The sequence below is a fragment of the Balaenoptera physalus genome (assembly GCF_965194825.1).
Source record: "Balaenoptera physalus genome assembly, chromosome: 1".
Classification (NCBI taxonomy): domain Eukaryota; kingdom Metazoa; phylum Chordata; class Mammalia; order Artiodactyla; family Balaenopteridae; genus Balaenoptera; species Balaenoptera physalus.
In genome coordinates, this window is record NC_138882.1 from 17,034,952 (window position 1) to 17,047,569 (window position 12,618).

Here is a 12,618-nt window from a genome sequence, read left to right on the forward strand (position 1 = left end):
TTATTATGCTTCAAATGTGACATAATATTTCCTTAATTTGATTTGCAAGAATACAAGACTCTCTTTTTATTATTGGACTACCTTTATATTATTGTGAATAAAAGTGTTTTTTACCTTTTTAGAGTTCTTTCAATAGTACAGGAATGAGATTAATGAGTTAAATACGACCATAACTCCCTGCAACAGCCATCACCACGTACATACACACACACACACACACACACACACACACACACACACGTACCTTGAATCTCTTCAATAAATCCTCACTGGCCCAAGTCCATAGTCCTCGCATGATGCACAAGATTTTCATACCCAGCCTTGTCTACTTCTGAAGACAATCCTTTGGTCTCCAAACTCACTTTATGTCCCAGGATTATCAAGTTATTCATAGTTCCCAGAACAATCCCTGTTAGTCCTGTTTCCTGCTTTTGCACATGGAATTCCCTTTCCCAGCATCGCTGCTTCTTCCTTCCCTCCACTCTCTCCAAGATTGCCTGTCTGGAAAACTCTTCATTCATCCTTTAAAACTGTTCAGATACCTCCCCTGGGAAAGTTTCCTGCTTTGTACACAGATTCAACATATTCCTTTTTTGTTGTTTTCGTTTCGGGTTGTTGCTGTTACTATTTCTTTTTTTTTTTCTTAATTTTTATTGGAGTATAGTTGATTTACAATGTTGTGTTAGATTCTGCTGTACAGCAAAGTGAATCAGTTATACATATACATATATCCACTATTTTTTTAGATTCTTTTCCCCTATAGGTCATTACAGAGTATTGAGTAGAGTTCCCTGTGCTACAGAGTAGCTCCTTATTAGTTATATATTTTATATATAGTAGTGTGTATATGGCAATCCCAGCCAAGAGCAGAGTTCTCTTATTTAACATTTCACTCTGTGTTATAATTACTTACTTACATGTCTGTCAGCTTCGGCACTCACACTGGTTTGAAGGTTGAACCCAGACAAACTCAATTCTATTCTTGAATAACCAAGAGGTCAGAAGCCAGTCCTCATTAACCTCTGCTCACCTCCTGCCTAGCACCAAGCCTGGCCCATATTCAGTAAATGTTTCTACATCTCTTCAATTTGGAAGGCATAAATCATGAATTTTATATTTTAAAAGTATATATCCTGAAATCACTTTAAAAGTGATTCGTGTTCTTTTCTACTGCCGCCAGAACAAGAGAGTGGAAGAGCTCCTCCATCTACTCACCTGCCTTAGGCATTAGCATCTTGTGAGGGTTATACATGACCATCAGTGGTGGAAGTCTGGCAGAGCAAGGGCCAGGGGCTATACGGACATGGAATATTCTGGAAAATATAACCACATATTAGAAACATGAAAACCATTACCTTATATTTCTCAGGTAGTAAGCTGGGGACAGAGAGTTGGGGTTCCTTAATGAATCTGGTACCCTGAGTGCTTCTGACTAGGTATCTTTATGAATGGGAAGATCCTTGTCATAGAAGGTTTGTCCCAAGACATATTTGCAAAGTGAAAAGTTGGCCATGCTAATGCTTGCTTTTAGACCACATGAGAGTTTTTCTCTCCTTCATTATTCACAGCTGATTACACAGCTGTGGATTTCAAAAAGTGTATACTTCTTTTTTCACATTCACACATACACCTGAAATCAAAATTAAGTTCACTTGTTGTTTGGAAACGAGGCACATAAAATAAGGGTACCATGTGGCATTTTTATGCTCAGCCTCTTAGAAAGCTAAATAATTCTCTCCCTTCTCCAGAGTATATCTATTTTCCAAAGATATTCCCTGTTTCACCAATAAGAATAATCACAGGGGACTTTTCCCCCCTAATGTGTCATTTTGATTTCAGGAATTAAGCTCTAATTGAGCAGCTGAGAAAGATCCTGCTGTAAATATTAACGATGGAGCCAGCTTTTCTAATGAATTCCAGCTGATGAGGGGGCAGGAGGACGGGAAGGAGAACAGCAAGATGGATTAGGGGTAGGCTGTGCAATGAGTAGAATAGTGACCCCCAAAATTCATGTCCATCTGGAACCTCAGAATATGACCTTATTGGGAACTAGGGTCTTTTCAGATGTAATTAATCAAGGATCTCTAGATGAAATTATCTGGATTTAGCGTGGGCCTTAAATCCAGTAACTGATGCTTTATAAGAAGAGGAGAGGACACAGAGAGACACAGGAGAAGACAACCATGTGAAGACAGAGGCAGAGGTTGGAGTGATGCAGCCACAAGCCAAGGATGCCTGGGGTCACCAGAAGTTGGAAGAGGCAAAGAAGGATTCTTCTCTAGAGCTTTCAGAGGGGTTCCTGCTGACACATTGATTTCAGACTTCTAGACTCCAGATCGTGAGACAATAAATTTCTACAGTTTTAAGCCACCAAGTTTCTTGAAATTTATTATGACATCCACAAGGAACTAATACAGGCTGCATATTTGTGTATCCAATAAATATTTACTGAGTACCTACTATTTGCTAGGTACTATGCTAAGTACTAGGTATACAGTAATAAATAAGAGAGACATTAAACAAATTCAGTACTTATAGCGCTGTGAGAGTGTAAAATAAGAGGTGTAGTTTGAGGGTTTGGGGAAAACTTTGCCCCAGATGAGGCAAACAGTGGGTAGGGTGGTCAAGCTATATGTTATTGTCCAGGTAAACAGGGGAGATGATAGAGGCCATTACAGTAGAAGAAAGCCAAAAACTCTAAGAAAAAAGTCAACACTCTTGAGATATGTAGGAGCTTGGTTGGGAAAGTGTATCTGGAACATAATGATTGGTAGATCAGTGACACAAGGTAATGCAGGAGTTGCAGTCAGGGATGACGTCAGATAGGTCCTTGTAGGTTCTGTCAAATATCAGAGACATTATTCTAAGTGCAATCACAAGTCTTGTGAAGAAGCTTTGGAAGGGTATAATGTGATTCGAGTCCTTTTTAAGAGATCACTCTGATTATTCTATAGAGAAGGAGTTGGAGGAAGGCAAGAATGGGTGTAGGTCACCATGTAGAAGGCATTGCAGTGGTCCAAGAAGGAAACAGTGGTGGCCTAGAGTCAAGATCACGCTAGTGGAGTTAGAGATGTGAATGGATTTAAGATACATTTGGGGGAAAGGGGTCATAGGACTTGATGTCTAGAGGAAGGAGTGAAATAGACAGATGTCAAGAATATATTTGCTTGGAAAAATTAACAGAGGAACATGTTTTGTGGAGGCAATGACCCTGAATTTGCTTTTGGATTTGTTTTCAGAAGTGTCTTTACGACATCTAAGCAGAGATGTTAATGTTTGTCATCAAATATACAGCTATAAAGTTGAGATGCTCTTGCTGGCCTGAAGATATAAATTCCAGTCATCAGAACTTGATTGTATTGGAAGCAATGGAAATAAAGACATCATCTAGGGAGAGAATGGAGAGAGAGGAGACCTGCAAAACAGAAGCACTCCTGAAGGATATGGAGCTAGGCTTTTAAAAAATGGCAAGAAAGATGAGAAGAAAGCTGGGTGGGAGTGGTATATGGAAGCCAAGGGAAAGGAGTGGTTTAAGGAGAAACAGTCAACTAGGTCAAAAGCTGATGGGTATCTTAGTATGATGAGAATGAAAAAATGTCTCTTGAATTTAGTAATATGGAGAGCATTGGTGACCTTAGCCAAAACTGGAGAAGTGGCCCACAGTGGGCAGAGGCGGGTGTGCCCATAGGCCACAGGAATGAAAAATGCCAACAGGGTAGGTGCTGTCGAGTCAGGATTCTATGCTCATCCCCACTCTGATGTCTTGGTGTTTCAAAAGGCCCCTGAAGTATTTCTGAGTTGTCCTGAGATTGGGTTTCCATTGCCTGGTAGAATGGAAGCTTGAAATAAAGATTAAGTTCAGTCGTAGAGAAAGTTGCCTGTCTTCGTGTACGTTGGGCACAGAGATTCATCTTGCTACAATGAAGTGAGTTAAGGGAGCATTGACACCAGAGAAGAAGAGATGAATTGTGCTGGAAGGAACAGGGAAAACCAGCACACTCAACCCTAATGGGAAAATTTTTCAAGCCCACCTGCAGGGATAGACGGGCTAAAACTTTCTGCACAGGATTTGTTTTTTTTGTTGTTGTTTTGTTGTTTGTTTTTGTTTTGTTTTGTCCGCGCCATGCAGCATGCGGGATCTTAAGTTTCCCAACCAGGGATCAAACCTGTGCCCCCTTCATTGGGAGCACAGAGCCTTAACCACTGGACCACCTGGGAAGTCCTGAGGATTTGTATTTTGTGCAACATAATTGGTCCCCCAACTCTATTCCAGACCTTCATGTCTAGAAATTAGAATCTGCTTCTCCCACTGGTTTATCTGTTTTAGGGCCAAGTAATATGTTTGTTTTAAAATCTCTCAAGAGGTTCTGATATTCTGATGGTGGAGGGGAACCTCTGAGCTAACTAATCTCTAGGGTTCCTTCAACTTCAGCACTTTACAAGTCAAAGAGGATAGAGGATAGACACCATGGCAACACCTGCATGAGTAGCCTGATAGGAGTTAGTTCCAGTTCATGGCTGGTCTTCAGCTGGCAGTCTCCAATGATCAATGTTGGCTTATTGTTTCATTTCCAAATAAAATTCAAAGACTACCTAATAGGATAGGAACTGGTTCCAAGAAAGCTTGATCAAATGAGTACCTCAGAAGACATTACAAAAATAAGATCTAAAGCCTCTTGTCTTATAGCATCTTAATGTCGTGGCCTTTATTTAACACGTATATTTTTGTTAAAAAAAATAAAGGTTTCTAAGGGAAGTCATCTCATTTTGATAAAATATGTCTTTTCCAAGGCTTTTGACTTTTGCAAGAAAAAAGTGTTTTTGTGGCTGCTTCCCACTAGCTATCTATTTTACATTTGGTAGTGTGTATATGTCCATGCCACTAGCACAGGGAGATCAGCTCCGTGCTTTGTGTCCACCTAGAGGGGTGGGATAGGGAGGGTGGGAGGGAGACGCAAGAGGGAGGGGATATGGGGATATATATATATATGTATAGCTTTGTTATAAAGCAGAAACTAACACGCCATTGTAAAGCAATTATACTCCAATAAAGATGTTTAAAAAAAAAGAAGAAAAAAAAAAAAGAAAAGAAAAAAGTGTTTTTTCTAAACCTGGTCCCAAAATTGAATAGGCATTTTTCAGCTTTTTTGTTTTTATGTGTGTTTACTATAACAAAAATAAGTGTTGTGTAGTTAAGCTGCAGACAGAAACCCATGAGTGGCATGAGGCAACCAAGAGATGGTGGAAATGGCAACTCCCACGGCGTGTGTAAGGGCTTAGCTCAGCACCCTTTCCAAGGAGTGAGCAAACTTCAAGAAGGACTGGGCAAGACAGCACAGAGGGTGAGCTGAAAAGGGGTAGATAGAGGGAACCAAAAACTGCATCTGTATATGCAACTCATTTTAGGCTACTTCTTTCATTTAATATCTTTGATTTTCAAAACAACCCTGTGAGGTGACTAGCATTTATTATTCCCATTTTTTGAGATGATAAAACCAAGTTTTCAAGAGATTAAGGCACATACTAGTGTTGACAAAAAAAACACACACACACACACAACCTAGAAGTTGAGAGTTATGTTTTATTCCACAGATTTTCTGAGGACTTCAAGCCCAGGAGACAGGGCTCAGATCACTCTGAGGGACGGCTCCAGAGAGGTCAGGGAGGAGCTGGGATAAATAGGAGTTTTTGCAACACAGACAAGGTAGTTGGAACATCAAAGGATTACTGTTAATTAAAGAAAACCAGATCTGAACTTAAGGAATTTAGCTCTTTTCTACCTATGAGAAGATGCAGAGTCTGGGCTCATTGAAATCATTCCTTTGACAAGCATCTCAGCTGTCTGGGGCCAGGATCCTGTGTTTTCTCATCCTGAGTCTCCTCAGGGTGCACTGTTGGGGATGACTTGGGTAGTTGACTGCTGGGTGGCGGGCATCCTGTTGCATCCTGAGTTCCCTTAGAGCTTACCATCGGGGATGCTGAAATGTGATGGCCTGATGGCTGCAACATCCTTTGTTTACTGATATGGCAGGCAACGTTTTTCATTCACACTAGAAAAAGGTGCTGTTGAGACTCGAACCCAGGACTTCCTGATTATTTTCTTACTCATAATCCCTAAAGTAACCTGTTGCTTTTATGTCGATGCCTACATCTTGATAGGCATATAATAGCTTTCATACCCCTGACTAGAATAATTTTAAGAATCAGTATGTGGAAAACTGATGCTGATTCTGTTTATCACTCTAGAGGAAAGGGTTTATGTTTGTCTCTCCCATTAATTAAAGGGAAGACACCATAAAGTCTAATTCAGACATTGCTGTATGGAATTTTCAAGTCAAGTACACGTCTTAAATGAAAATGATAATAGTACTCACCTAATAAGGCAGTAGTGAAATACTAATGAGACCATGCATATATAATGCTTAATACAATACCTGGCACATAGCATATACTCAGTAAATATGGGTCACATTATTTGACTACTACTATTATTATTATATGCCATGTGATGTATATTTTAAAGATTACAACTTCTAAATCATAAACTTATTGCCAGTATTGTAGATTTAGCCTCTCCTATGAATACTTGAATACACATTTCCAAACTATTTTAAACCTCTCATGACTTGAGATAATTCACAGAGCAAGAAATAAGCGGAAAGGTGTTTCTCTTAAATAGTTTTGGTATTTAAGATGATGAATTCTTAATAGAATCTCTCTTTTTTATTTTTATAGTTTTGCTTAATCACGTATTTTATGAATATTCACCAAGATCACTCTAATGAAATTATTTTTGAAGACATGTCTTATAATGCAACGATATATATTAAAGAAATAGTATAGTTATGTTTTATTTTCTGCTATTAATGATAGTAGTTAGAGGTACCCTCCCCTCTGCATGCCTTAGGTCATTTTCTTAAATTTATTTTATTGAAGTGTAGTTGATTTACAATTATGTGTTAGTTTCAGGTGTACAGCAAAGTGATTCAATTATACATACATATATATATATATATATATATATATATATATATATATATATATATATGTATGTATATATACACATTCTTTTTCACATTCTTTTCTGTTATAGTTTATCACAGGGTATTGAATATAGTTCCCCGTGCCATACACCAGGACCTTGTTTATCTATTCTATGTACAATAGTTTGCATCTGCTAATCCCAAACTCCCAGTCCATCCCTCCTCCACCTCTCTCCCCCTCGGCAATCACAAGTCTGTTCTCTATATCTGTGAGTCTGTTTCTGTTTTGTAGATAGGTTCATTTGTGTCATATTTTAGATTCCATGTATAAGTGATATAATGTGGTATTTATCTTTCTCTTTCTGACTTACTTCACTTAGTATGATAATATCTAGGTCCATCCATGTTGCTGCAAATGGCATTATTTCATTCTTTTTTATGGCTGAGTAGTATTCCATTGTACATATGTACCACATCTTCTTTATCCATTCATCTGTCGATGAACATTTAGGTTGTTTCCATGTCTTGGCTATTGTGAACACTGCTGCTATGAACATAGGGGTGCAAGTATCTTTTTGAATTATAGTGTTGTCTGGATATATGCCCAGGAGTGGGGTTGCTGGGTCATATGGTAGTTCTATTTTTAGTTTTTTAAGGAACCTCCATACTGTTTTCCATAGAGTGCATGCCTCAGGTTTTCAAGTGGAGAGACTTCAGTGTGGTGGGACACCCATTTGAGTTCCTTGGGCTTCTCTCTGCCAGCTCACTCACACCTTCAAAATATCAGATTACAGAGTTTGCGAGGAGAAACTAGACTTGATAGCCTAACTCATTCCACTAGCCAGTGTCCTTCATCTCTGCTCCTTATGGCATTGTTTTTACCTCAGCAGACTCTGTCCCTGTGAAAGAGATCCGAGTCCTTTAGTTTCCCAGAGGCTGGGTGGGAGTGTCGGGAAGCCCATTGTTGCTGCACAACTGGCCACATTCTCCCAGAGCTCCTTCTGCCTCGCTCCTGGTCTATCTCTCAGTTGGTTCTGAATCCGGCTAGAAGGGAGGGTAGCTATTTGGGAGCCCCCTATATTTCCAACAAATACATCCTCATGATTGAATGCCTTTGGAAGGGCGAGAGGAATAGTCCACAAAATAGTTACTGATCATGTCACTTCAATACCTGGACAAGTAAAGAAAAATCAACAAATAAAAAGATAAGCTCTCCACCCTTGAGAAGTTTATATGTTTTGCTAGCTTTTATATTTTTATAGTTTATATATTTTGACAGTTTTGTGGACACCTAATCAAAGGTACCACTTGAAATGAAACAGGTACTGGTATATTATGTGTTTTTATCACAGGCAGACAAGCCCTAGGATGTATTATATAATTTAATTTACAGTATGAAAGCAGTCTTTCCTTTTAACCATCCAATTGCCTGACTACATAAAATTCCTGTGTTAGTAATTAAATTATGTCATGTATGTAAAAGTGTTTCAAATATTTCAAAACATTATGTACATATAAATAGTAAGCTATTATTTTGGTCATAATTATTCCAAACTTGACACCCTTTCTCTGTTCATTTTTTCTCAAATATTCTCACCTGAGCATTTATTACATCAGGCATAAGCTGGTTATATAGGATCTAGGAATAGCCACCTCCTTTTCCAATTCTAGAATAATTCTTTCAAGTAAATTTTGTTAAGTAGAAGTTAACATATTATTCTTGCTTTCCAACTAGCAATCTTTAACCGACAGGAAAATCAATGCCATTTCCTCAACAGCAAATTATATTCCACTTATGTACATTATAGCACTTTTCTTGGAGTTGATAAATAAGGAAAAAATACTGACAGTCATTTAACTTAGTAGGATTTACTTAAACGAACTGCCAGAAAGGACTTAATTCTTAAAATAATTGATTTTTCTCTACATCAGATGAAAAACGTACAACAGAGTAAATGAAAGTCTTTTAAACAAAAGTAATTTTCTGTTCATTAAAGGAAACATAAAATATACTATAAGGCTGAATTATCCAAATCTTTGAAAAACAATTACTTTCAGGTTATTAACCTATTTTTAAGGCAAGAAGTTTTAAATGGCATTCAGAGCATTTCCTAACCTGACATGCATTGAGATGGAGAAATTTTAAAATAGTTATTACTACCCCAATGTTTTTGCTACATACTGATGGAGGAAAATAGCTGAATGTACGTAAGTGATTTGAAAATAACATGCAATGTCTCATGACAGGCTATGGCAGCGGAGAGACCTGGAAAAAAATCCAGACTGGCCTCACCACTGTTCAACTCCTATTGACAGCTGTCACTCAAAAGGTGATATCACATAAAAGCTTTCTGATCTGAAGCTTAAGTTTCCACAGTAGGGCAAAATCCTATTACCTTCAAACCCACCTTTCAGACATCTATTCTCTTCTCTTCATGTTTGCAAACTGCTGACAGTTTCTTCTAGGTAAAATGTTTCTTACCCAGGGTGGTTCTTGTTATTATCCCAGCCACAAATCTTCTTTACAGAAATAATCAATTGTATAGAATCATATGCAGGTTAGTTATGTTTTTCTTCAAGTTAAATTATGTAGCACCCAACTCCATTTAATTGCCATTTCCTACCTTCGCTGGTTTACCTAAATTTTTCCATAGCTGAAACCTTACTGGTATTCAGATTGTGTTTTTTGAATTTTGTTTCCATATATCTTGAGCATTTCAGTTGTTTAATGTTCTTGAGATCTAGGAATAGAAGAGATTACTGGTGGGTTCTATAACATTACTCATAATTTAGAAAATGTATAGGATTTATAGACATGAGTCTACAGTCCTCTATTCAAAAGAAGTTGGTTGAAAGTTAAGAAAAGAAAGTATTCAACTTAATTCTTCCTATACATATGATGTATGTCTACAGTCCTCTATTCAAAAGAAGTTGGTTGAAAGTTAAGAAAAGAAAGTATTCAACTTAATTCTTCCTATACATATGATGTGAGATGATTAGCATCTGCTTAATATTTCACCAGACTTTATGTCTGTACTAGTAGACACGGTCTAGGATAAAAGGAATAGCAATAATCTCTTCTAAGAGCTCATCAATGATCTGTCCAGTAAGAGAGATAAAGAGAAATTTATAGGTGTTTTATATCAGAGGAAACTAGTAAGATCATAACTTTGCCATTGTGTAACCTGCCAAAGTGGTCCCAACTCAGTTTGGTCGTATGGTTTGGCATGTCCTCAATTATCTTGGCAGCTGGAGAGGTGGCTCTCGTGACATTTTCAAATCAAGTAATTCTCCAAAACCATGAATTCATTCAAAACACATTCATTTAGTATCTACTAGGTGCTTGTATAATCCCTTTACCTAGATGTCCTTTTCTGCTCCCTGCATCAACTTTCTTCCTACTCATCCCTGAATACTTAGGGCAGATATTAGTGCCTTCATGAAGCCTTTCTCCACCCTTTTTTAACCTACCTTAGTAGTGGAATGAATCACATTATCCTGGGAATTCTTTTTCTTAATAACATCTTTATTGAGATATAATTCACATATCATAAACTTCATCCTTTTTAAGATTACAATTCAGTGGTATTTCATATATTTACAAGGTTGTGCATTGATCACCACTAATTCCAGACCATTTTCATCAACTGCCCCAAAACAAGCCCCATATCTTTATCACTCACTCTTCACCCCCTCTCCCCCAACTCCCCAGCTCCTGGCAACCACTGAATCACTTTCTGTCTCTATGGATTTGCCTACTCTGTACATTTCATATAATGGAATCACAATATGTGGCCTTTTGTTCCTGGCTTCTTTCACTTAGCATAAAGTTTTTAAGGGGTCTTCCATGTTATAGTATGTCATTCCTTTCCATTGCCACATAAGATTCCACTGTACAGATACACCACATTTGTTTATTCATTCTTCAGTTGATAGTAATTTGGGTTGTTTCCACTTTTTGGCTACTATGAATAATTCTTCCATGAACAATCATGTACAAATTTGGTGTGGACATATGTTTTCAGTTCTCTTGGGTATATATCTAAGAGTGGAATCCCTGGGTCATATGATAAATATATGCTTAACATTTTGAGGAACTGCCAAAGCGGTTGCACCATTTTATGGTCCCACCAGCAACTCATGACGGTTCTAATTTCTCTGCATTCTTGGCAACACTTGTTATGGTCCATCCTTTTTTTACCATAGTCATCCTAGTGAGTATGAAGTGCTACCTTATTGTGTGTGTGGGTTTTTTTTAAGTATTTGTTTATTTATTTATTTATGGCTGTGTCAGGTCTTCGTTTCTGTGCGAGGGCTTCCCCTAGCTGTGGCAAGCGGGGGCCACTCTTCATCGTGGTGCGCGGGCCTCTCACTATCGCGGCCTCTCTTGTTGCAGAGCACAGGCTCCAGACGCGCAGGCTCAGTAGTTGTGGCTCACGGGCCTAGTTGCTCCGCGGCACGTGGGATCTTCCCAGACCAGGGCTCGAACCCATGTCCCCTGCATTGGCAGGCAGATTCTCAACCACTGCGCCACCAGGGAAGCCCCTTATTGTGGTTTTGATCTTCTTTCCCCTACTAATGATGAGTCCCTCAACATGGCTAATGATGTCGAGCATTGTTTCACCTAGAAGGGGAGATTCTTAAGTTTTGGGTCAAAATGTTATTTATTTTACTATCTCCAGTACCAAATACAAACTGGCACATAGTAGGAAGCCAATAATTATTATAAACAGAATGAGTATATATTTAATTTTTAAGAGTACTGTGCTTTGAATTACTCACAAGAGCGGTCCTAGGTACCTAATGTCTATTATAAATATTGGCTCTATACCTGAATGCAAAAATACAGATTCTTTAAACCCATTTTTAAAAACCAGCAAAAATATGTGTTTTTTAAATGATGGCTTACTTACTTATATTTTTCTCCTTAGAAATCAATTTTCAGCAAGCAGTGTATCTTGGCTCTTTCTGGGAGCAAAGTTTAACTCAGATTGGGCGGTAGCTGTGTTTCAGCCAAGTTGATTACAGAGCCAGGAAACGAAAATGCAGTGTTTGTGGAAGGCAGAGGCAGATATGGATCTCGCATGAGAGCCTGTCCCCTGAAATTAGAGATGGATGAGAGATATGGATTTATTTTTCAGGATGTGTTCCTTCCTGGATGTCAGATGCCATTTGTCATACCACAGATTTTGCTGTCTATCAGGATCTAGGCAAAAAGGTATTTCAGAGCTTAAGGAGTTTCTCTCCATACAGCATTTTATCCAAAGAAGCAGTCTCAATTCCTCTGAGAAGTTAGGAAGTTGGAGAAAAGCACAACCCCACATGTACCAGGGTATTCAGCCGGCTAGCTCTGTATCTCAGCTACCTCCTAAATTTAGAATCTACATTAATTCAATTATTTTTCAGAATGATTTCAATAAATCCTTGTGTCCATGGTCTAAACATGACCCAAATGGCTGTAAAACATTTCCAAAGGTCACAAATTTACTACCAGAGAATAAGTGGGAAACTGGGAAATCAAATCATTAAGGTGAGAGCAGAGTTGGACAAAAATGTTTTGAAAGACTAAAAAATGGTCATATCTAGTGATGCAGGAGGTTTATTTTTAGGGAATAACTTTAGGAAATAATTGGAT